We start from the raw sequence: 20,173 nt of genomic DNA on the forward strand, positions 1-20,173 counted from the left end.
TCCCCTCTTGCCCTGTTCCTCCCCTCCCCAAATAACCCTCTGCTCTTCCGAGGGTTCTGACTGTAGTGGTGGCCCGGCTGAGATCTGAGGATCTCCAAGCCCTTTGGTAAACACTCATTAAGAGCCTGGGAAGAATCCGGAGTCCTGGTTAACAGCTGGGAGAGCACTGAGGCACATTAGGGTGAGCGGCTTGACCTGAGCTCACCCCACAGACTCCACCCTGGGGCTTCCATCCTCACTGTCTGACTCCTTCCAGTTCTTCCTGCAAGTCTGAGGTTGGAGGCTCTGCTATTGCCCTCTGCCCTTCTAGGAAGAGGCCAGGGCTCTCTCCCTTCCCTCAAGATGCCTGGTCTTCTCCTGGCCCTTCACCCCATGACATTTCCCCCCTTCCCCCACGCCTCTGCTGTTGGAAACAGTGCCCAGGCAACACTCCTTGCAAAATGTTCTCAGTCCAGCACCCTACAGACGCCTGCCTCGGCCACCTCTCGCCGGCCCACCTGGCCCACCATGCCCGGGTTTTTCTTTCAGGGTGACCAGAGAAGGAGCAACTTTTGAGAAAGCTGGTTGTCCTATACAAACAGAGTCAATGACCTTGAAGTTGATCTATGGTCTTAGGAGAGGCTCCTGCCCCAGAGTATAAAAGGGAAAGCCCTTGAAGGGGTTCATTATGGTAATAAAGACTCAAGGCCCTGTTGAGGGTTGAGCGAGGTTGCGGTTGACTTCTAGGTTCTGTGTCTTATGCATCCCCTGCTGATTGCCATCTCTGGTACTGGGTGTATCAAAAGATGGCCCCTCCTGTCCTGTCCCACCTGCTCAGACTCTCCTGTCCATGTGTGAGCATCACAGCCTCCCTAGTACCCCGTTGCAGGCACTGAGACGTCGGCACTCTTGCTGAAGACCAAGGTTTTCTGCTGGGAGGGTCTCTGACACACTTAGGGGTTAGACAGAAGGATGACTACACCAACACAGCCCGAAAAAAGAGGACAGAAGCGGGTGTCTATCTGTCTATCCATCTAAAAGGACAGACACCCCCCACATTCCCATAGCCGATAGCTAAATAGCCCCATGGGAGAATAAGGTCCTCAACCCCATCCCCAGGGCCCAAGGGCAAGTCCACAGGCCCAAGAGAGGAAGAAAGAAATGTCTGTGGTGTGGTGTGTGTTGAGATCCGATACTGTCCTGGCCCCACCCATGGTTCAGACCCCCCCCCCATCTTTCTTCCAATGGGTTAGTTTTCCTCCATCAGTCCTTAGTGCTGCACCCTTTCACCAAGTGGGGGCGGGTAGCAAGAGGGCAGGGAGAGCCTACAAGCTGGAGAGTGGGCTTTAGGACCCAACGGGAACCGTGCCTCTTGCAGCAGCCTAACCCAGAAGCAGGGGGGAATCCTGAATCGAGCTGAGAGGGCTTCCCCGGTTCTCCTGGGAACCCCATCGCCCCCCTGCCGGCACACACCTGAGCAGGTAGGATCATGCACACACCCCCTCCCAATTCTCCCCGGACCTCCTTTCGGGGGAGTCTCCCTGCTCCTGATCGGGCCGCTTCCCTCTTCGCCAGTTCAGGCTTTCCCCACGCCTCCTCCCCCATTGCTCACAGTAGTCCAGGGAGGTGGGAGCCTGGGAACCCTGGGGCGTTGGAAAGCTCTGAGTCCCAGACCCTCGGAGCTCATCCCTTGCAATTCGCACCCCCCCTCCAGGCATTCTCCATTCTCTAGCTAAGAATGGAAAGTGGGGGAAGGTCTGCCCAGGCCCCACGCCCTTGCACCCTCCTTTGCAGGATTGCTTCACCCCCCCCCCTCCCCGCCCCCCTTCCCCCCCCCCCCCCCCGCCTCCCACCTCACCTAGACCGGAGAATGGGAAGTGATGGCTTGGCAGAAAAAGTGGAGAGGGGCGTGAAAGGGACCCCACTCTCCTCTCCCGGAGGGATTGCTCCCTCGCTTTGCTTCTTCGTGGCTTCCCAGCCTGGAGCTCAGGACTTTGCCTCCACTCCCACTCACGGTGTCGGGAGCACAGGTTTCCTTCCAGGTGCAGGACACACTTGGGTGCCCACGGGCTTTGTAGAAGGATGGTGAGCTTTCCTGACCTTGTTCTCTAGGGGAAGTCCTTCCAGCCTAGAACTCTCCTTCCTGCCAACACCTCAGCACCTAATGCAGAAGCCCCCTCCCTCGAGTGCCTGCTGTGTGGAGACCATGTGGTTGGAAGACCTATACATTTTGGATAAAGGTTCCCAGTATGCATCCAAGGAGAGAGATCCCTGCCAGGCCCAAGCCAGATCGGGCTCAGTCCAGATGGCTGGGGAAGGGGGTGTGGACCAGATCTGGAAGGCCTATCAGCCATGCCAGCTCCCTGCACTGCACGCCTTGGCTTACAGAGCCCCAGGCTCCTGGTGTTACTCTAGAGCTGGGAGGTCCTCGAGCTTCTGCCCTCCTGCAGGCTCTCTGGGAGGAAGTTGGATGGTACCTGCCTTTTACACTGGCTGATTTTCCTCTCCTGTTTGCTGGAGGTCGGAAGCATCTCATGATGGTTGGTGGGCTTCTACGAAGGGCGGATGTCTGACTAGTGGCCATGTGTGTACTTTGCCTGGTGGGGGGTAGCTGAGTGGGGGTGGGGAGTGATAGAAAAGGCCCAGACCCATCACAGAGTGATTTTCGGAGTGTCGTGAGGGTAGGTGACATGCACCTTTCTGGAAACTAGCTGTGTGCTCTATATTCCTCCCCTCACGTTTCCAGGGTCCCCTTGAGTGTTGGCTTTGGAGGAGAGGGTCTGTCATGGAATGGATTCCAAACTTAGTTCTGCTCCTGGTACAGAAAGGGAAAGTGGGGATCCCTGGTGTGAACAACAGAATTGGAGACACTTAACCATTTGCATGTATGGTCTTCCTTCCAGCTAAACCGCAGTTTCTTTGTTTGTAAACAAAACTTCTGTCCATAGCTGGCTAGGCTTACCTGACAGTAACCCTTCTGTGAAAGGCCCAGGAGATAGTGAACAACCCCCCTCTCCCTGGGGCCCTGTAAACTCTAGTTAGGACTGCAGAGTTCTAGGATAGGAGCCCTCCTTAAATCTGGGTCAGTCTCTCTGCCTTCAGTTTCCTTCCACCACTGTCCAGGGGCAGAGGAGTCCATTGCCTGAGGATGCAGAACTTCCTGAGAGCCAGTGTCTCTCCTTGTTGCCAGGGCGCTTGCCAGACAGCACGGATCTATCTTTGCACCAGGCTCTTTTTTCCCCCCAGAGGCCACACAGCTTAGTCCGGGGATCCTCTTCTCCACCTTCCTTTCCCCATCCCCGTCTGTGTCCTTGTCTGTCTCTTCCCTGCCCAGTGGCCTCCTTGTCTGGCTCACTGGGCAGGCGCCCTAATCGGATTGGACAGCTGAGGTATGTGTGGTGACTGAAAGCAGGCAAGCAGGCAGGCAGAGGGAAGCCCCTAGCATGCCCTGGCTCCCGAGAGAGAGAGAGAGAGAGAGAGAGAGAGAGAGAGAGAGAGAGAGAGAGAGAGAGAGAGAGAGAGAGAGAAACACCACCTTGGGCTAGCTGACTCCTGGCTTGATCCCTGGGAGCCAGAGGAAGCCAGGGAAAGAACAACTAACTAGAACAGCTAGGAACTAGGGCCCGGAGGTCGGGAGTAGATCCCACACCTGAGGCCTTAAAATGCAGGCACCTGGGGCTGCAGATGGGAGCTAGGCTGTCTCCCCCCATTCCCATGGCTTCACCTTCTTCCCTCTTCCTTCCTGTTCATAGTAGGAAGGGCTGCTCCAATCCAGCCCTTCTCACCGGAACCTTCCTTCCTATAGGTCATATCTGGTGTGTGTGTGTGTGTGTACATACGTGCGTGTGTGTGTGTGTGCACATGCACGCCTTTTGAGCCTGTTTCCTTTCCTCTCCTCAGAGATATCTTTCTCATTCACTCTCTGGGCTGGAGGCCAGGACTTCTGGGTTTCCCACTTGCCTCACAGAACAGGGCTACCTTGCTGGCCTCCAGAGAGTCTCTAAACTGGTTTCCTGTCTCCCATATGGGGAGGGCCTTCCCTTAGATCTGGAAGGTGCCAGAAATTCCAAATGGGATGGGTAGCAAGGTACCGTAGCCTGTGGTACCCCTGAGAGCAAGCTTCACCCTCATGACCTCCAGTTCAGCTTCAGACAGTGCATGCCCAGCTTGGTGGACATAGCGTGGTCTTAGCTTCAGGCTTTTTGCTCTACCTGTGGGTATCCAAGATCTTCTGCCCTTTTGTCTGTGGTATGGGGGGGTTGCCTACTGAAACACCTATATCTGAACCATGTATATTTTGGGGAGCAAAAGGCTAGCATAATTGGGGCTGGGGTACTAGTTTGTCCTCCCTCTAGTTGGGCTTGGATAAAGGAAACACAGAAACTTTACCAATGCTAATTTCCTCTGCCCTCAAAAGAGCAGTGGGTAGAGCCAAGCCTTCCCCTCTCAGTGCCCACAATGTGGTTGGCATTGATTTGTCAGAAATTGGGAAGGGTTCCCTCTAGACCAATTGCATCCTTTCTTCTCCCACAGTGCTGGGGCAACTCTGTGATTGTAGGCACTTATGAGCAGCTCCCCCCCTCCACTCCAGGGAGGAGTGCGGGATGACCCAGAGATGGCCAAGTTGGCACTAGCCCCGGGCCAGAGTGCTGGATACTGTTCTGAGTTGAGAGTTGGTGGGTGAGGGGGGCACGGGCCTCCCTGCCCCCCTCATTTCCTGCTCTTTGGGCAGCTGTGGGCGAGGAAGGCTGTGGGGACTATTTTTAGTTGGTCTGTCCCCTGGCAGGAGGGACGTGCAGAAAAGCACGGGGCAGGCAGAGGGGCTGGCCAAGGTGAGGGTAAGAAGGCAGGCATAGGAGTGAGGAAGGGCAGGGGGTAGCAGAAAAAACAAGGAAGTATGCTGACCAGGGGAGCAACCTTGCAAAGAGGGGCTGGGCTCAGATCAGACCAACAGAGGAGCTCTGGGGACCCCTCACGTTTCTCTGTTCAATTTCCCTCAGCTCTGAAAGGGGCTTTTGAGGGTCAGATAAGCCCCTTCCCCTTACAGAGGGGAACCAGATCGGGATATGCTTTGCCCTAGGACTCCCTGCCAGTCACTAGCTATGCCAGTGGCTTGCGCCATTCCTTCTGCTTCTGCTTCCCTTCCCGGTTTGCAGCAAGGAGAACCTCAGGTCAGGGACAGCAGGGAGGGCTATTTCCCTCCCTGCTGATTTGTGCAGGGTCTCTGTAAAACCCAGCTTGGTTTGTTTATATGTCCACCATGTGGAAAGAGTCTGTGTCCAGGCTGGAAGGAGGTTGGGGCTGGGGTTTGTTTGGGTGGCCTGTGGCTACTGGTGTGAATGGAGGCACTGGCCAGTGTCCAGCACATTCCCAGGCTGGCAAACTCTGGGGCTTGGAGCCACCTTTCGGAAGGGACATCCCGCCCAGCTGTTTCGTTTTAGAGACTTAGAGAGGCCCAGGGATTTGTCCACAGTTGTAGGATGACTTGGGAACAGATGGAGGACAAGAATACGGATCTTCAGACCCTTCAGAACCCTTTGTGAGTCCGTTCCTGCCGTGCCCAGGACCCGTGCCATTGCCACCAGCACAGAAAGGGAACACAGCAGTCAGCAGATGTCCTCTGGCCTAGGAGCCAAGGACTGGGATGGGGAGACAGTTCGGTAGGGAGTCGCTGTCTCTTGGGTGTCTGTCGGCATTCTGGCTCCTTAAGGGATCCATGGTGTATAGGTGCCGAGAAAGCCATTCTTTAGTTTGAGTTGTTCCGGAACTATCGGTGTTGCCAGCTGGAGGGCGTCGTGGCGATCTAACACCTACTTTCAGTCCCTACCTCCTGCCACTCAGCCTCTGCTGGTTTCTGGGTTTCTGGCTGGCCACCTCCTCACCCAGGAGCTCTGCTCCTAGTGGGTCTTATGGTCAGGAGCCCCTCCCCCCTCTCCACTCAAGTCTCCCTGTCTCTGGGGTCCTGATTTATCACACCCCCCATCAAGCCTGCTGCAGCGTGTGAGAAATCAATAGCGCAAATGGATTGAGGCTGTTCAGCGGGTTAACTCCCTTTGGGCCCCTCCAACTCCCCTGGGACCCTGTAAGTCATTCTGTCCCTTTCTGACTTAACATGGGCATGAGACACCTAGTGTACAGTTGTAGCCCCAACGCTGGCACAGGCATGGCGTCTCCATCTCTCTCATGTTCTTCCGCTCACATATGCCGGGCTGGTCTTAGCTTGACAAATCCTCCTGAACACTTATTTCCTAGTTTGGGTGGAGTGGGGTGGAGGGGCTCAAAGGGCAGCGGGCTGCCAGCCAGAGGTAGGGCGGGAGGCAGGTGGGTGAGGGAGACTGGGGAAGGAGCTAGAGAAGGGATTGGGTGACAGCCCACCCCATTGGCTTTGGTAACTCAATCCCTGGCCCCACCCTCATGATTTCTCTCCTGCTCAACAACTTCAGCAGCTGCTGGCAGGAGTGTGTGTGTGTGTGTGTGTGTGTGTGATGTGGGGGTGGGGAGGGTGAGAGGGGCTGTGGGGGCAGGGGTGCTGCCAGGACATGTTTAAAGGAGACTCATAGCCTGGGTACAACTTGGGTGGCAGGAGGAGGTGGGGTAAGTCAGAGAGTGGGTGGTGAGTGATGGGCAGGGGGGCAGGCTGCAAGGGGGAGGGGCAGCCCTGCCCAAGGGTCTCACTAAATTTGTTGGCACCAGAGCAGAGCTGGTATCATGAGGCTGGGCAGTAGGGAGGAGGCGGGGGCCAGCAGAGCCACAGTTCAGTCCTGGATGCCGAGGCCTGCCTTCAGCAGGGGGCGCATGTGACCAGAGAGGCACATAGCTGGCCCCTGTCCCTGATCTTTCGGCCATGCCTGCTGGGCAGCACAGCCCGGGTAGTGACTAAGTCGCTTCTGTCCTGGGGCTGGCAAAGTACCAGACTCAGCTCTTCTCGGTAGGTGAGTCACGGCCCTGGCATCTTACCCGGATGCGGCTGAGTCACCAGGCCATGCCCGCCTGGTAGGTGGGCATCATGCGAGGGCTAGGGTGGTGGTTATATGTGTACCCTCAGTGCCTTCTCCAGGCTCTTTCATCTCCTGGCCCTACCCATAAGTCTGCAGAGCCAGGCAGGCATGCTGCTTCCCCCACAGGCTCTGTTGAGGAGGTAAAGGATGAAGTAGCAGGCTTCAGGATAGAGTGGGATATGTTTGAGTTGAAGGGACAGGGGAGTGTGCTGGTGCTGGCGGTGGCGGGAGCCTGGCGCAGACAGCTGCCTTGGGATCTGCATTGACAAACTGCATGACCTTGGCAAAGCAATTCATTTTTCTTTTGTTCTATTTGTTTGTGACACGTTCTTACTCTGTAGCCCAGGCTGGCCTGGAACTTACTAGGGTTGCCTAGAGTTCATGACCATCCCCAGTCTCAGTCTCCCAAGGGCTGGGATGATAAGCGTGAACGAGCACATTCAGTTGGTTGGCGATTTCTTTGTGAGCCTCAGTTTCCTATTCTGTACTATGGGTACAGGACCCATGTTGGACTGAAAAGTGGATCCAGGATAACCGTGAAGAGCACCTTTTGGATACATAAGCTGGGAGGCTAGGGAGGAGGAACGAGTTGAGGCTGGTTCTAGCAAGTACTTCTCACCTCACCCACCTCCAGGTGGTCTTTTTAAAAAAGTAATGCATTTATTTTTATTTTACTTACATTAGTGTTCTCCCTACATGTATGTCTGTGTAAGGGTGTCGGATCCCCTGGAACAGGAGGTACAGACAGTTGTGAGCTGCCCTGTGGGTGCAACAAATTGAACCTAGATCCTCTGGAAGAGCAGCCAGCAAGTGCTCTAACTGCTGAGCAATCTCTCCTGCCCCCAGGTGGTCTTCAAGAGACCATCTTTCCCCATGCTCTCTTTAGATCCTGCTTAGTGCTTGTATGCGTGTGCCAATGTTCTCCCTCCAGCTCCCTCTTTAGGCTGTCCTCAAACTCCTAATCCTGCTTCTACCTCCCTAGTGCTGGGATGCTGAGGTTACACACACGCATGCACGCACGCACACACCACCATGCTGACTCCATGCTGTACTTCGGTTGTTCTGTCCTCACTCTGTAGCCATGGCTGGCCCAAACTGGCCTTCAGCTTCAGCAGTCCCTGCTGGAGGATCCCACGTGTTGCTGGTACAGGTTACAGGTGTGCACCACCACCCCTGATTTAATGCTGCTCTGTAGGAGCCCCCTACAGGCTGCAAATCCTTTGATGATTAGGAGCTGTCCCTGGACAGCTGTCCTTACCTGTCTGAGTCCTCTCTGGCCTTTATTAGTCTGAAGAGGGACACTTGTCCTGGGAAAGTGTCTCCCTCACCCCCACCCAGCCTGTCTTCTTTGTGCAGGGATAATAGAGGCCTTAGGACACCTTCCTTCCTAGACTCTTGCTATATTCTAAGTACTCTGTTCTCCTGGAAGGTGCCCCTGGCTCCTGGCCCCTCTACCTAGGGACTTCTGACTTCTGCAGTAGGAGGAGGGTAGGGCTGGACTTTGGACCTGTGGTATTGAGTGCTCTGGGCATGAAGGAAGCCACCCAAAGGTGTGCAGGCCGTGTGTGTGCAATCTTGTATGTGTCTGACCTCCTATAGGAAGTGGTTTGTGTGAGCATGGGTTTCCTCCATCATTTCCACATGGATCTGCAACCACGGCTGTTCACAACCACAGTACATTCTCTGCTTCATGACCTTGTACACACACACACACACACACACACACACGTCTGCTGTTGCTTTTTTGTGCTGGGTGTGCATATCTGTCTTGGAGGTGTACACATTCACACCATGAACGTGTGTGGGGTTTTGCCTTTGTGACAGGGTGTGTGTATAAGAGTGTACCTGAATCCAAATGCTGGCAGGTGTGCCTGAAGGCTACCCATGTGGGAGGCGGTGTAACTCTATGCATGCACACTTGAATTTTCCTGACCATAAACCTTCCCTTTTGGCCTGGTAGGATACAGGCTGGGAGCAACCTGTGGGAGCTAGGAGCTAGAGGTGACTGGCCTTAGCCCCCTCTTAGCCTGGTTCCTCACTTGGATGGAGGCCCCTGAAGACGGTGGGGGCTCTGACTGGATGGCTTAAGGGGGATGTGGGGAGGGGTGCGTGGAGGGGTGTGTGGAGGGGAAGGGGTTAAGCGTCAGCCTCCACATCTGGGAGCCATTGGCGCATTCTTGCCTGCTGAGCGCATGTTTGTGGATGGCTCTGTACGGGACAGAACGGGACGGGACGGGGCCGGAGTAGGAGGGAGGGGCTGGGCGGGTGGTTAGCACCGGCGGAAACCCAGACAGGAGCCGGAGGCGGCTTTCTGCTCTGGCCCAGCGGGAGGGAAGGGCCTGGGGAAGCACAGCTCCCCTTTGCCTAGGCTAGTTTTCCCTTGCGTCCCACCTCTGGGCAGAGCGTCCCACCAACCTGGCCTGTGCTACCCTTTCTAGGCCGAGGAGCAGAGCCAGAGAGAGAGAAACAAGCAGATAACTCCAATTCTAAGCGGGTTCAGCAACCGATGCATCGGTGGACAAAATCCAATATGGGTCTCGGACTTCTTGTTCCTAGTCTGAAAATCGGGCCACCTGGTCAGACTGAGCGTCTCTTCTCTAGGGTGGAGGCCTGGGCGTGTGGCACTTCCCTTTCCAGTGGGATGTCCTGTGTCCTGTGGGGGCACTTGCTACTTCGCTGCCCAGGAACTCGGTGAGGGAGGCGCTCCATAGCGGACCCACCCTCCTCGGGTGGACTGCCAGCGGTGGGGACTTTAGCCTTCCAAACGGCTGGAAAGGGTCTTATGACAACCAGGGACTGAGGTCTGCAGATGGAGTATGATTCAGATCCTGTCCTCCTGGAACATGTATGAACTGCCCTGACCACTCGAGTGGAGTCTTCTAGGATGGGCAGGGGCGGGGGTGGGGGTGGAGAGGGCTCCTGGCCAACCTAAGACCCGTCTTTTGGGGTGATACTTTTAGCTCCTCGGAGGAATTGAGTTGTTAGAAGTTTCCTCGAACCCACTCGAGCTGGAGAGGTGTTGGGGAAAGATAGTCGGGAAAGATATCCGGAAGACGTTCACTCTTTGTGCTGCTTCGGTTTTGCAGAGGAGAACTGTAAAGGTCCAGAGAAGGGAAGTGGCTTGCTCAAGGTCAGATAGCTTTCAGTTTCCCCTGGCCCCAGAGGACTGTGATTAGGAGAGACAAAGACTTGACAGCTGGGGCAGGAGTCAGTGCGTTCTCTTCCCTATTACACCACCTCCTCTCTTCCCAGGTTTAGTAGGTGTGTGCGACGTCTGTGTGTCCCTGTGAGTGTGGGCGTGTAGCTGGGGGAAGGGAGTGTGTAGGATACCGCACGCTGAGGTTCTTTCTCCGTCGAGTCTTATTTTTATTCTTTTCTCTGAACTTCACACACACACACACACACACACACACACACACACACACACACACACACACACACACACACACACACACCCCTTCTCGCTCTGAATCTCTTTCCTGGCGTTTTGAAGGAGGGATTCTCCCAGATTCCCACGGTCCAGCCGTGGGCTGGAAGCGTCTCCTTTAAGAATTGCCCTTCCCTGGGTCTATTAAGGAGAGAGGGGCGGGTGTGAGCCTGAGAACCCGCCCCCGGCTAGTGATTGGCCCGTGGCGGGTAGGGGCGGACCTGCGAGAGGGGGAGCCTCCCTCCCACCCCAGCTTCATACCCTCCGCCCCCCCAGTCTGGGGCTCCGGGTAAAGTTTCAGCCTCCGCACGTGACTCGCCATGGCCGCTGCCGTCGCCCCGCGCCCCTGAGCCGCGGCCCCCCGGACGGCTCCTCTCCGAGGACCTCACACCCCTGACTCCTGGCAGCGCCGAGGTTCCGACTTGGGGCAGACGCAGTGCTCACAGACACCCAGACGGGTTGCATCCCCTCGCTTCGAGGTAACCTCTCCCCTGGGATCCTGGGGAGCCCTCGGCGCTCTCACGTATCGGGGCCCGGTGGCCTGCTCTGGATGGGAGTCGCGGGCGGGGACAGGGTGCCGGGCGGTTTCCACGGGAACCCGGGGTTCCCTGGGCTTCCCAGCCTGCCGCTGGCGTGTCCGGGGCTGGGGAGCCCCGTCTGCGCCGCATCTTCGCGCGCGCAGCCTTGAGGCTTCTGCGGCTGTCTGCCGCGCGTGTCCCCAGAGCTCCAGCCGTGGAGGATCCACCCGCCGGGGACTCTCTCTTTCTCTTCAAAACCAAACCAAACAAAAAGACTTCTGAAAACCTGTTTGGGGAGAGATCAGATGCCCAACGGACTAGCCCCCTCCTACTCTCTCTCCTGTTACCTGAGCCGCCCTGTGGTTTGGGGAGAATCAGCCAGGGGGCCCACCCCCCCACCAGAGGGATCTGGCTGGGGGGCGGGGCCCGCTCAGCTGGTGTCTCGGTTGGAGTGTGGGGGAGCCGTCAGAATTGGGTGCGGGAGCCAGTGCGGTTGGGTGAGATGCGCCTGTGTCTTGTGTTACTTGGAGGTTGTGGAAGCCGTTCTGGGTAAGGGAAGGACAGAGTAGACTGGCCGACCTTGCTTTGCCGAGGATGTCTGGGATATAGTGCCACCCACGAGGCTTGGAAGCTGCTAGCCAGATGTGTGTATGTTGAGGGGTGGTTGGCAAATCAGTTTAACTGTGTCCCCTTTCCTCTCTGGGCACTGCCCTGCTGTCAGACTGCTCGTGGGAAAGGGGGACAGATCCCCCAGTGTGCTAGACTGGGGGTGGGGGCCACCTCATATGGAAATAATTTCAAAAACAACAACAAACTCAGTCTTGAGAAGTTTTTTGGATTTGTGTGTGTGTTTTTTTTTCACTGCCCATCCTTTTTTGGATAGGATGCCCAATGTATTGGCATGGAAGGGAGGGTACCCCCTGCTCCTACCTAGTGCCAGCTTCCGATTTTTGCAGCCAGATTGCTGCCTGTGTGCACATGTGTGTGTGCTCTCCAACAGAATTTTTCCTCTGCCCTTTGCTCCTTTTTTTTTTTTTTTCAACCAGCTCCCAGTCCAGCTCCTGATCACCCTACCAGCATGGAGACTCAGGAGTGCCAGGCGTTTCCTGCAGCTGAAGGCTTCCCAAGGCACAATTTTTTGGGGGAGGAATTTTTGGGGACCTAGTATGGACTCCTAGAAAATTAGGGTTCAGGTCCCCAAACTCCTCCAACTTCTACAGGGCTTTGTGTGGAGACATAGCTGGGGAAGGCCCTAGGTTGGAGTGGGGGTGACCTGGAGCCTTGGGGCCTCACCTGGGAGGGGTGGAAATGAGTCTGGGGACGGGAACGAGAAGAAGGTTTGGCGGTAGATGCTTGGTTCTTCCTTGTGAGGAAGAGGGATGTGGAGTCACAGAATCTGTAGCTGTGAAAGATGGCACACGGGGAGGGGCTGGCACACCAGTGCTGCCTGGGAGTCTGGGCCATGAAGCAGAGAGGTCAATAGGGTCAGACTCAAGTAGGCCCTTGGGAGCCTACAATGGTGGATTTGCAGGCACTTGGAGGGTGTGAGCCTGCAGTGTGTGCAGAAGGCCATCACTGCAGGGGTTCCTCAGATCTAGTGGCAGACACCGGTCTGGGAATTAGCTTTGTCCTGCCACAGCCTTGAATCTCCGTCTCTGTAGTCTGACCCTAAATGCACCTGCTGGCACCCTGGGATACCTCCTAGTTCACCTCCTACTCCTAACCATGTGGCAGCCTGGCAGGAAGCTAGCTGTAGGCAGCCTGATCACCCCTGTGCCTCCCCTGATGGGCACAGTCACCCACACATGCCATGACGTTGTTCCTGCCAGCCTGTCTAGTGTGGGGGTGAGAACATTGAGTGGCCTTCAGGTCTGTTTGGGGGACACAGACAAACTCAGATGAACTGCCCTTCCATTAACCATTTGGTCTCTGAAGCTAGCTCCACCTTCTGGGATCTTTCTCACCAGGTCACTCTCGTTCAGATTCTGAGGTTGTAGGTGGATTGTCCACAGAACTGTGTGACATGAAATAAACTTTAATACCCAGATCCCTTTCCCCTGGGATACCTCAGCAGGGCACCTTTTCTCAGTTGGAGGAGAGAGGAGTTGAGCCCAGCCCGCAATGGGGTCTTCTGGGGAGCCCTGCCTAGGATTTAGGGTGATGGACCTGGAGGAAGGTAATCCTACCCCTTGACGAATAAGCACAATCATCCACTCCCAGCACCCCACACCCCTGTCTGGTGGCGGTGGTTTTAGGAGTGTGGGAAGCTGGCAGAGCCTCTGGCGAGATGACCAAGGTTGTCATGACTTACTGAGTCTTGAGAAAGAAGTGCAGCCAGTGATACCCCCAGCTCTCAAGGCTTTGGCTCCGCATCCTAGCTGACGCCTGTTGTCTTTCCTCCTGTTTCCCTCTCCGCCCTCCTGCTGCTGTCTGGAGCCCACACGGTTTCTGTGGGATGTGGGGGCAGGGCAGCTCTGGATCTCCTTGTGTGTCCAGGAGGTGTCCTGGGAATTGGCAGGATTAGTTGAGGGTGTCTGGGTGTCCCTACAGGGTGGGCGGTGTGCGGGGACCTGGCCCAGAGTGTGAGAACGTGTCAGCGTTGGTGTGTGTGTCCCTAGTCTGGTTTGGGTGTGGGTGTCTCTTGCTTCGTCTGGATCTTGTCTGGATCTTGCCTCCCTCTCTGGTCCTCACCTCCCCTCCCCACTTACCCTCCCCCCCAAGCCAGGACCGCCTGCCTGCTCTCCCTCACTGCAACTGGAACCTCCCTTGCCTGTTCCAGGAATTTGGTAAGGAGGAGGAAGAGGCAGGCAGGCAGACAGACCTCCCACACTCTAGTCCGCCCGCTGGCCTGGCATCATAGGGAAGATGAAATAGGTGCTGCCGTAGGGTTTGCCCGGCTACACTGGTCTCTCCATCACATGGGGGCTGCCTCCTGCAGAGGCCCCTCGTTGGCCCTGACATACCTCCTTCCATTCAGCATCCTGCCCACAAAGGCCCCTGCTGGACCTCCAGGCTCCACGCTCAGTCCCAGTAGCCGGTGGGGGATTAAGCTGCTGCCAGCCTGGCCAGCACCTGTTGCCAACTCCAGTCTTGTAACCGGAGCCAGCCAGTGAGGGGCTGCAAAATGACAGGTGGAATTTCTCCAGCCAGCCCCCAGCCTCTTCTCGATAGGCCTTTCCTTTCTGGTGGGAACTAGCAAAGCCCATTCCCCCCACACCGCTGCAAGTGTCAGTCACCCTCATCTGAGCCTTGATGCTCCTATCCTGCCCAAGGACCCTGTTACCCCATCATCGGATGCTGTAGAGTAGGCAAGAGTAGGCAGTCCTCCTTCAAGTTCTTAGAGCTCTCCTGCCTTGACAGGGCAGTGTGTGTGCATGTGCGGGAGCGTGTATGTGCACGCGCGCTTGTGTGCATGGGGGGGGCCGATGGGGTGGTTCTCTTAATGTTTTAATTGCATAAAAAATTGGGAGCTCAGCTCTCGGCCGGTGGGGAGTCTGGGGCTGGCTGGCCGCCCGGCTCGAGCTAAATATAGCCTGGGACATCTGCAGAGAAGGGGAGGGGAGTGGAGGGAGGTTCCATTCCCCTCACCTCAGCCAAGGTGCCCTCGTCTGGGCGGGCACCTTGGAACAGGGAGCGGGGATTCCTCAGCACAAAAGGCAGGGGAGAGGTGATAAGGGCTGGGTCTTTGGGAATTTGCTTGCTTGGAGGCCACCGGAAAAACCAGAGTGAACCCGGAGGCTCAGGATAGGACCCAGATGGAGTACGTGGGGTACTGGTTAGGTCCTCTGGCCCTGGCTCCCTCTTCCTCAAAGCTGCCTAAGGTCAGGCAGCCTCAGTGTGTCACGGTGACCTCCTCGCTGTGTGCCCACGAGTACACACCTATTGAGTAGCCCCTCCCGGCCTCTCCCCTGGAGCAGCTGTCCCTTGGGCTCTATCTACTGCAGGTCCCCAGCCCTCCTGTCCCTTGCCCCACAGCGAAACCTTCAGCCCAGGAATCGAGACTTGAGAAAGGGAAGCTGTGGCATGGAGTTCTCTGATCTCCAGTCACGGCAGGAAGTGGGGGGGGGGTGAGGGAGGGTAACCTTGAGTGGCAGGTGGAGGAGGGCACTGTGAGCCCTGTGTGAACACTGACCGTGCAGAGTGGTGGGGAGTGGCCACCCTCCTAGCGGACCCCTCTTCTCTCCAGCTCTAGGAAGGGGAATGTTGGGGGACTGACAGCTGATTCCCCAAGGGCTGCAAACTCTCCTGTCTGCACCCCCCTAACAGTGAGGGGGGGAAAAAAAGTCTTCCTGTCACGTGCTCATCACTTCCTGTCCCACTGTGGTTCCTGGGATGTTTGTTGTTGGTTGCCATGGTGATGGCCGCCGTAGGCACTACCCCTGGTTTTTGTGGGGAGGGACCTGCCCCTCCCCTCAAGGCCCACAATTGGGAGGGGGGTGCCTGAGAGGCCTGTCTAGGGGGCCCTTTCAAGCTGAGCCTGTGTGTGTGGTCTCTGACGACTCGGGTCCCTTAGGGCCCTCAGACTTCTGTCTGTGGGAAGGAGTCACAGCCACCTACTCAGACTGTGTTGGGGAGACTTACTTTGTGGCCATGACTGTGTGAGACTGATTTAGTGCCCGCATCCCCTCAGTCTGGGTCCTTCTGCCTTTTCAGACATCACTTCATAGACCCTACCTTCCTCCCTGGAGAGTTTGTGGCTTCTTGGGATCCACGCTGGAATATACAGGACTCTGGGCCACCAGGTCCCTGATGTTTTATGGGTGGGGAGACTGGAAGTGGCTCTGCAGCCAGCTGGTTCTCCCACACATGGCCATACCAGCTTCTCTCGGCTTCAGCAAGCTCTGTTCTTGAAGGGAAGGCCCAAGAGTTCAGTGACCAGATTTTCCCACCTAATGTGGGGCTTCTCTGCTTGGCTAGGCATGGAGAAGGGAAGAGATTCCCCCTGGTTCTTGCTGGACTAAGGGGCTCCCTGTGGAGTAGGAAGTTCCTGGGGGGTCCTAGGGTGTGGGGTTGTGGGGCAGGGCCCAGTCTGACTCAGGCCTGGTCTGGGGTCAGAGCCAAAAGGATATCCTGAGGTAGTGGGGGGTGTTCCTGGCTTCCCTGCAGCTTGGGTCCCCAGGGAAGGATGACGGGAGGGGACTGGTAGCATCTAGTTCTATTGGCAGCATGCCCTAGGATTCAGAGTGCAGCAGGCTGGGGTTGGGGCTGAGCTGAGGCAGGAGTGGGGACTGATGTAGCCCTTCTCTACTTGCGACTGCTCGGTTTGCTTCTCTGATCATCCCCCCCTAAACACACACCTTCCCCTAATTATGAGTGAATTGTGCTTCCTGCATGGTGGAGAGGAGGTGGAGAGGGGGCAGCTGCCAGGGTGAGGGTGGGGAAAGCCCCATGCCAGGCTGGGTATGCACATCGGTGGTTTCCAAGCTGGGGGGTCCCCTTTGTGCCCGTTTGGTCCCCCATAGGTAGAGTTACTGTTGTTCTGTCCACGTACTCCTGTGGTCTGGCTGTGGCCAGAGCAGGCTCATTTCTTCCTCTTCCTGTTTTCTTCCTTCCCCATGGGTTGGCCCCCTCTTCCTGTAGGCCTGGGCTGCCCCCTGCCCTTTCACCTACTCTCTGCTTCCATGGAAGACCCAGTTACAGCCCTGGTTCTGGATGGGCCCCTTAGCCGCCCTGGGCGTGGGAAGTCCTGAATGACTATGTCCCTCAGGCTCTCTGGTGTATGGTCTCTGATGTATCGGGAAGAGCCCCCAGTTTTTTCTCTTGGGGCCCAACTTGTCCTGGCCTCATGGTCTCCGATTGATCCTCATGCTTGCTGGTCGTTCACAGCTGACGCGTGGCATCTGGGAGCTAGGGAGGAGGTTTGGTTTCGTGGAGTATACATTGGAGATGGATGAGAACCATTCTCATGGGACGAGGCGCCGTGTCTGAATGTGGACAGCGTTGGTTGGCATCCAGCAGCAAGATTTTGTGTTCTTACCTCACTGACCCCCTAGAGAGGACACGCTCTGGGGCAGGTGGCCCACCAGGCCTGGCTTTAGAGACACATGCCGCCAGTGTATAGGGCTGGTGGGGAAGAAAATACCTTCCTCCTGGCCCTGCCTTCGATAGTCTTTTCCCTTAGCGAGGCTGAGTGGGCCTGTGAGGAGGACCAGAGCTGTTAGTGGGAGGACCCTTGGAGAAAAGAGGGTAGTGCTCTCTTCTGCTTCCCAGCCCTGTCGGCCTGCAGATGAAGCTGCGTGGGGGAGGGGAGAGGTTGTGGCTTTGTGTGTACAAGGATTTTTCCTGGAGAGCTTATAAATAGCCCAAGCCCACTGTTCTGGTTTGAAATCGGTCCTGTCCTGCCCTGCCCCTGCCTGGCCAGCTCAACTAACTCTGGGCAGGGTTGGGGGTCTGGGGGGGGTAGAGCTCCCCTGTCTTGCCAGGGCTGGAGGCCCTCCCACCCAAGTGGGGTTTGAGTTCTGTGTCTCATTTGCATATGATTCATTAACTGTCTAGAATGTTTAGGAAACCCCCATCTCCCCTTGTTTTAAGCTCCCCAGCCTTAGCCCCTTCAGAGGGAACTGCTTGGGGCTGAGGGTGTAAACTTGGTTGGTGAAGTGCTTGTCTGGCCTGCAGGAAGCCCTGGGTTCTGTCCCCAGCACCACGTAAACCTGTCACGGCATGGTGCCCGGCTACCCCAGGAGGGTTCTGGAAGTGGAGGCTGGAGAGTCAGCTACTCAAGGTCATTGGTTAGTTTGAGGCCAGCTTGGGTGGGTGGCCCTGTCTCAAAGCGTACAGATAAAACAGAGGGAACTGCTTGACTTTTGTCCCTGGGGACCCCTCGTTTTGAAGGCGCATAGGGTGGAGAGGATACCTGAAGACGGGAGGCCTGGGAGGTGGCCTCGCTGGGCATGGGGGCCTCGAAATTCTCTCTCCCCAGGAGACGGGAGGAAATGGTCTATTTCTCTTCCCTCCCCAAATCCAAAGATTTCCCTTTTTCGGTTTGTGAAATGCAAGAAGGGAATTTGGGAAAGGGTTGTGGTCAGGCCTCTGCCCACACCCCAGATATCCCTCTCCCCCACAATCTTCCCCTCCGTCTAGGAGGAAGCAGATCCAGAAAAATGGGTAGTGTTCCCTGCTAGCCCTGTCCACAGATGCTGGCCCTGGTTGGGGCAAGGCCAAGGAGAGGAGGCAAAGAGCCCAGGGACCCCAGGTGATAGTGAGAGATGGGGGAGGCGGGAGACCTAAGTGCCTTCTCTGCGCCAGGCGGTGCTAGGTGCTTTCCAGGACCTCGTTCATCAAGAGAGACAGTTCACAGGCAAGCAAACATACTCAGAGAGGTTAAGCTACTTGCCTGAGGTCACCCAGAGTGGCAGAGCTGAGATTGGGCTCTTCAGACCTCTGGGTTGGTTTTGTTTCCCCCATCTTCATGGCTGCTGCAGCTCTCACCTTTTGTTCCCCCCTAAAATGTGTGGCTTTGGAGTGATGTGTATGGTGTGTGTGTGTGGTGTGTGTGTGTGTGCGTGCGTGTGTGCGTGTGTGTGAATGGTGTGTGTGTATGGTGTGTGTGCGTGCGTGTGTTGTGTGTGTATGGTGTGTGTGTGGTGTGCGCGTGCGTGTGTGTTGTGTGTGTATGGCGCGTGTGCATGAGTGTGCGTGTGTGTATGGTGTGTGTGTGCGCGCGTGCGTGTGTGTATGGTGTATGTGTGTGTGTGCGTGCGCTTGCGTGCGTGCATGTGTGTGTGTGTGTGTGTGTGGTTGACTACTGATCGTGATACCTTTTAGAGATTAGGTATTAAAGAGCCCCTAAGGGCTGGAGAGATGGCTCAGCAGTTAAGAGCACTGCCTGCTCTTCCAAAGGTCCTGAGTTCAATTCCCAGCAACCACATGGTGGCTCACAACCACCTGTAATGAGGCCTGCAGGAAGAATACTGTATACATAATAAACAAATAAATATTTTAAAAAAATAAAGAGCCCCTAAGAAGGGGTGCATGGCTGGCGGCAGCACCCTTGCCTCTTCTTTTTCTGCTGGGCTGGATTGGAGGGACAGGTCTGTGGTTTTTCTCTCTCAGGCAGGGCGCCTATGAACAGTGAAGGTTGCTGGCAGAGGGTGGGGGTTATATGTGGGTTGCTTGTTTTCCCTCTTTGGTGCCGGTTTAAATTCTCTGGCCAGGGCACAGGCATCTCTGTGAGGGTCATGGCTCCCAAAGGACCTTGCTCCACCCCCTCATCATCTTTGCCCGTGCCTATCCCTGTTCCCTGGTCAGCCTGGCTCTTGGCCCATTTCTGTGACCTTTGTCCCGCCCTCACTGGAGAGCCCTCCCTCTTCCCCTCAGGGAGCTGTAGAACATTGCCGTGAAGTGAAGTGTGTAGGCCCAGCTGGGTTAGGATACTAGAGGTTCTGAGGCCTTCCAGACTCTCCCCAGAGTTGTGTGTTTGGGGCAGGCCGGTGGCTCGAAGTCTGACACAGTTTTAACCTCTTCAGGGGGAGACTTGAGACATTTGTTCTAAGGTAGATGCCATTAGTCTTCTGTGTGGGCAAAGCTGCTTTCTAAAATATAAAAGACTGGGCCTCAAAAGTCCGAGCCAGGTGTCACCCACCCCCACAAGCAACGTCAGAATGCCTTTAGTTTGAAGTGAGCTTTCTGGCTTCAGTCGTGGGTCTGGTGGCCTCTCTTTGGTCAGCTGTCTCCTAGGCCTCACCTATCAGTAGGTAAGCCTCTGTTTAGACATGAATCCTCCTGAGGGTTGGGGGATCCTGGTACCATGCAGTTTCGGGGCTGGCCCACAGAGAGGACCTCGGGGCATCTCCTAAGCTAGACTGTGCCTTCAGAGACTGTAAGGCGACAGTTGTGTGTCTTCTGGGAGTGTATGCAGGAGCCCATGCACATAAGTCCCGGACTGCACTCATGTGTGGTTGGGGCCAGGTGTGGCGAGATGCTCTTTTCAGGTTGCTCTGCTCCCATGCTGTTTTCTGTAGGCTCGCATGGGTGATTTTCTGCAAGTGTGTGGCGTGTCTGTAGGGGGTCCAAGTGCAGACACTTGTCCTCCTTAGTGTGGCTCTTGCAGCCCGTGCTCCTGTTGTCTGAGATCCCATAGGAGATGGGGGACGGAGCGGCTGCTGGCCCTGTAGGTGGAACCCCCATTTTTCTCTGACATCAGTCATCAGTCTGTGAAGGGAAGGAGGCACCTCATTCAGGAGTGAGGCCCACCCAGTGGTTGGTGTGATGAATCACTAACACAGTGCGGATTTCACTCCAGCGGAGCTGTT

General features: G+C 56.2%; 1 protein-coding gene across 4 annotated transcripts in view; it reads left to right on the forward strand.

Annotated features, from left to right (window-relative positions):
- Positions 1-1,361: 1,361 nt before the first annotated feature.
- Positions 1,362-20,173, forward strand: part of Rara (retinoic acid receptor alpha) — a 47,617-nt gene continuing 28,805 nt past the window's right edge. The window contains exon 1 of one of the 4 annotated variants that reach the window (XM_057775607.1): positions 1,362-1,460. The gene's annotated coding sequence lies outside the window, so the exon portion shown is untranslated. Of the gene's footprint in view, positions 1,461-10,554; positions 10,884-20,173 lie in introns of those variants that run through there. The other 3 variants (XM_057775610.1, XM_057775606.1, XM_057775609.1) reach the window with 3 other exon arrangements.

The sequence above is a fragment of the Chionomys nivalis genome, chromosome 7 (genome assembly GCF_950005125.1).
Source record: "Chionomys nivalis chromosome 7, mChiNiv1.1, whole genome shotgun sequence".
In the NCBI taxonomy this organism is placed as follows: domain Eukaryota; kingdom Metazoa; phylum Chordata; class Mammalia; order Rodentia; family Cricetidae; genus Chionomys; species Chionomys nivalis.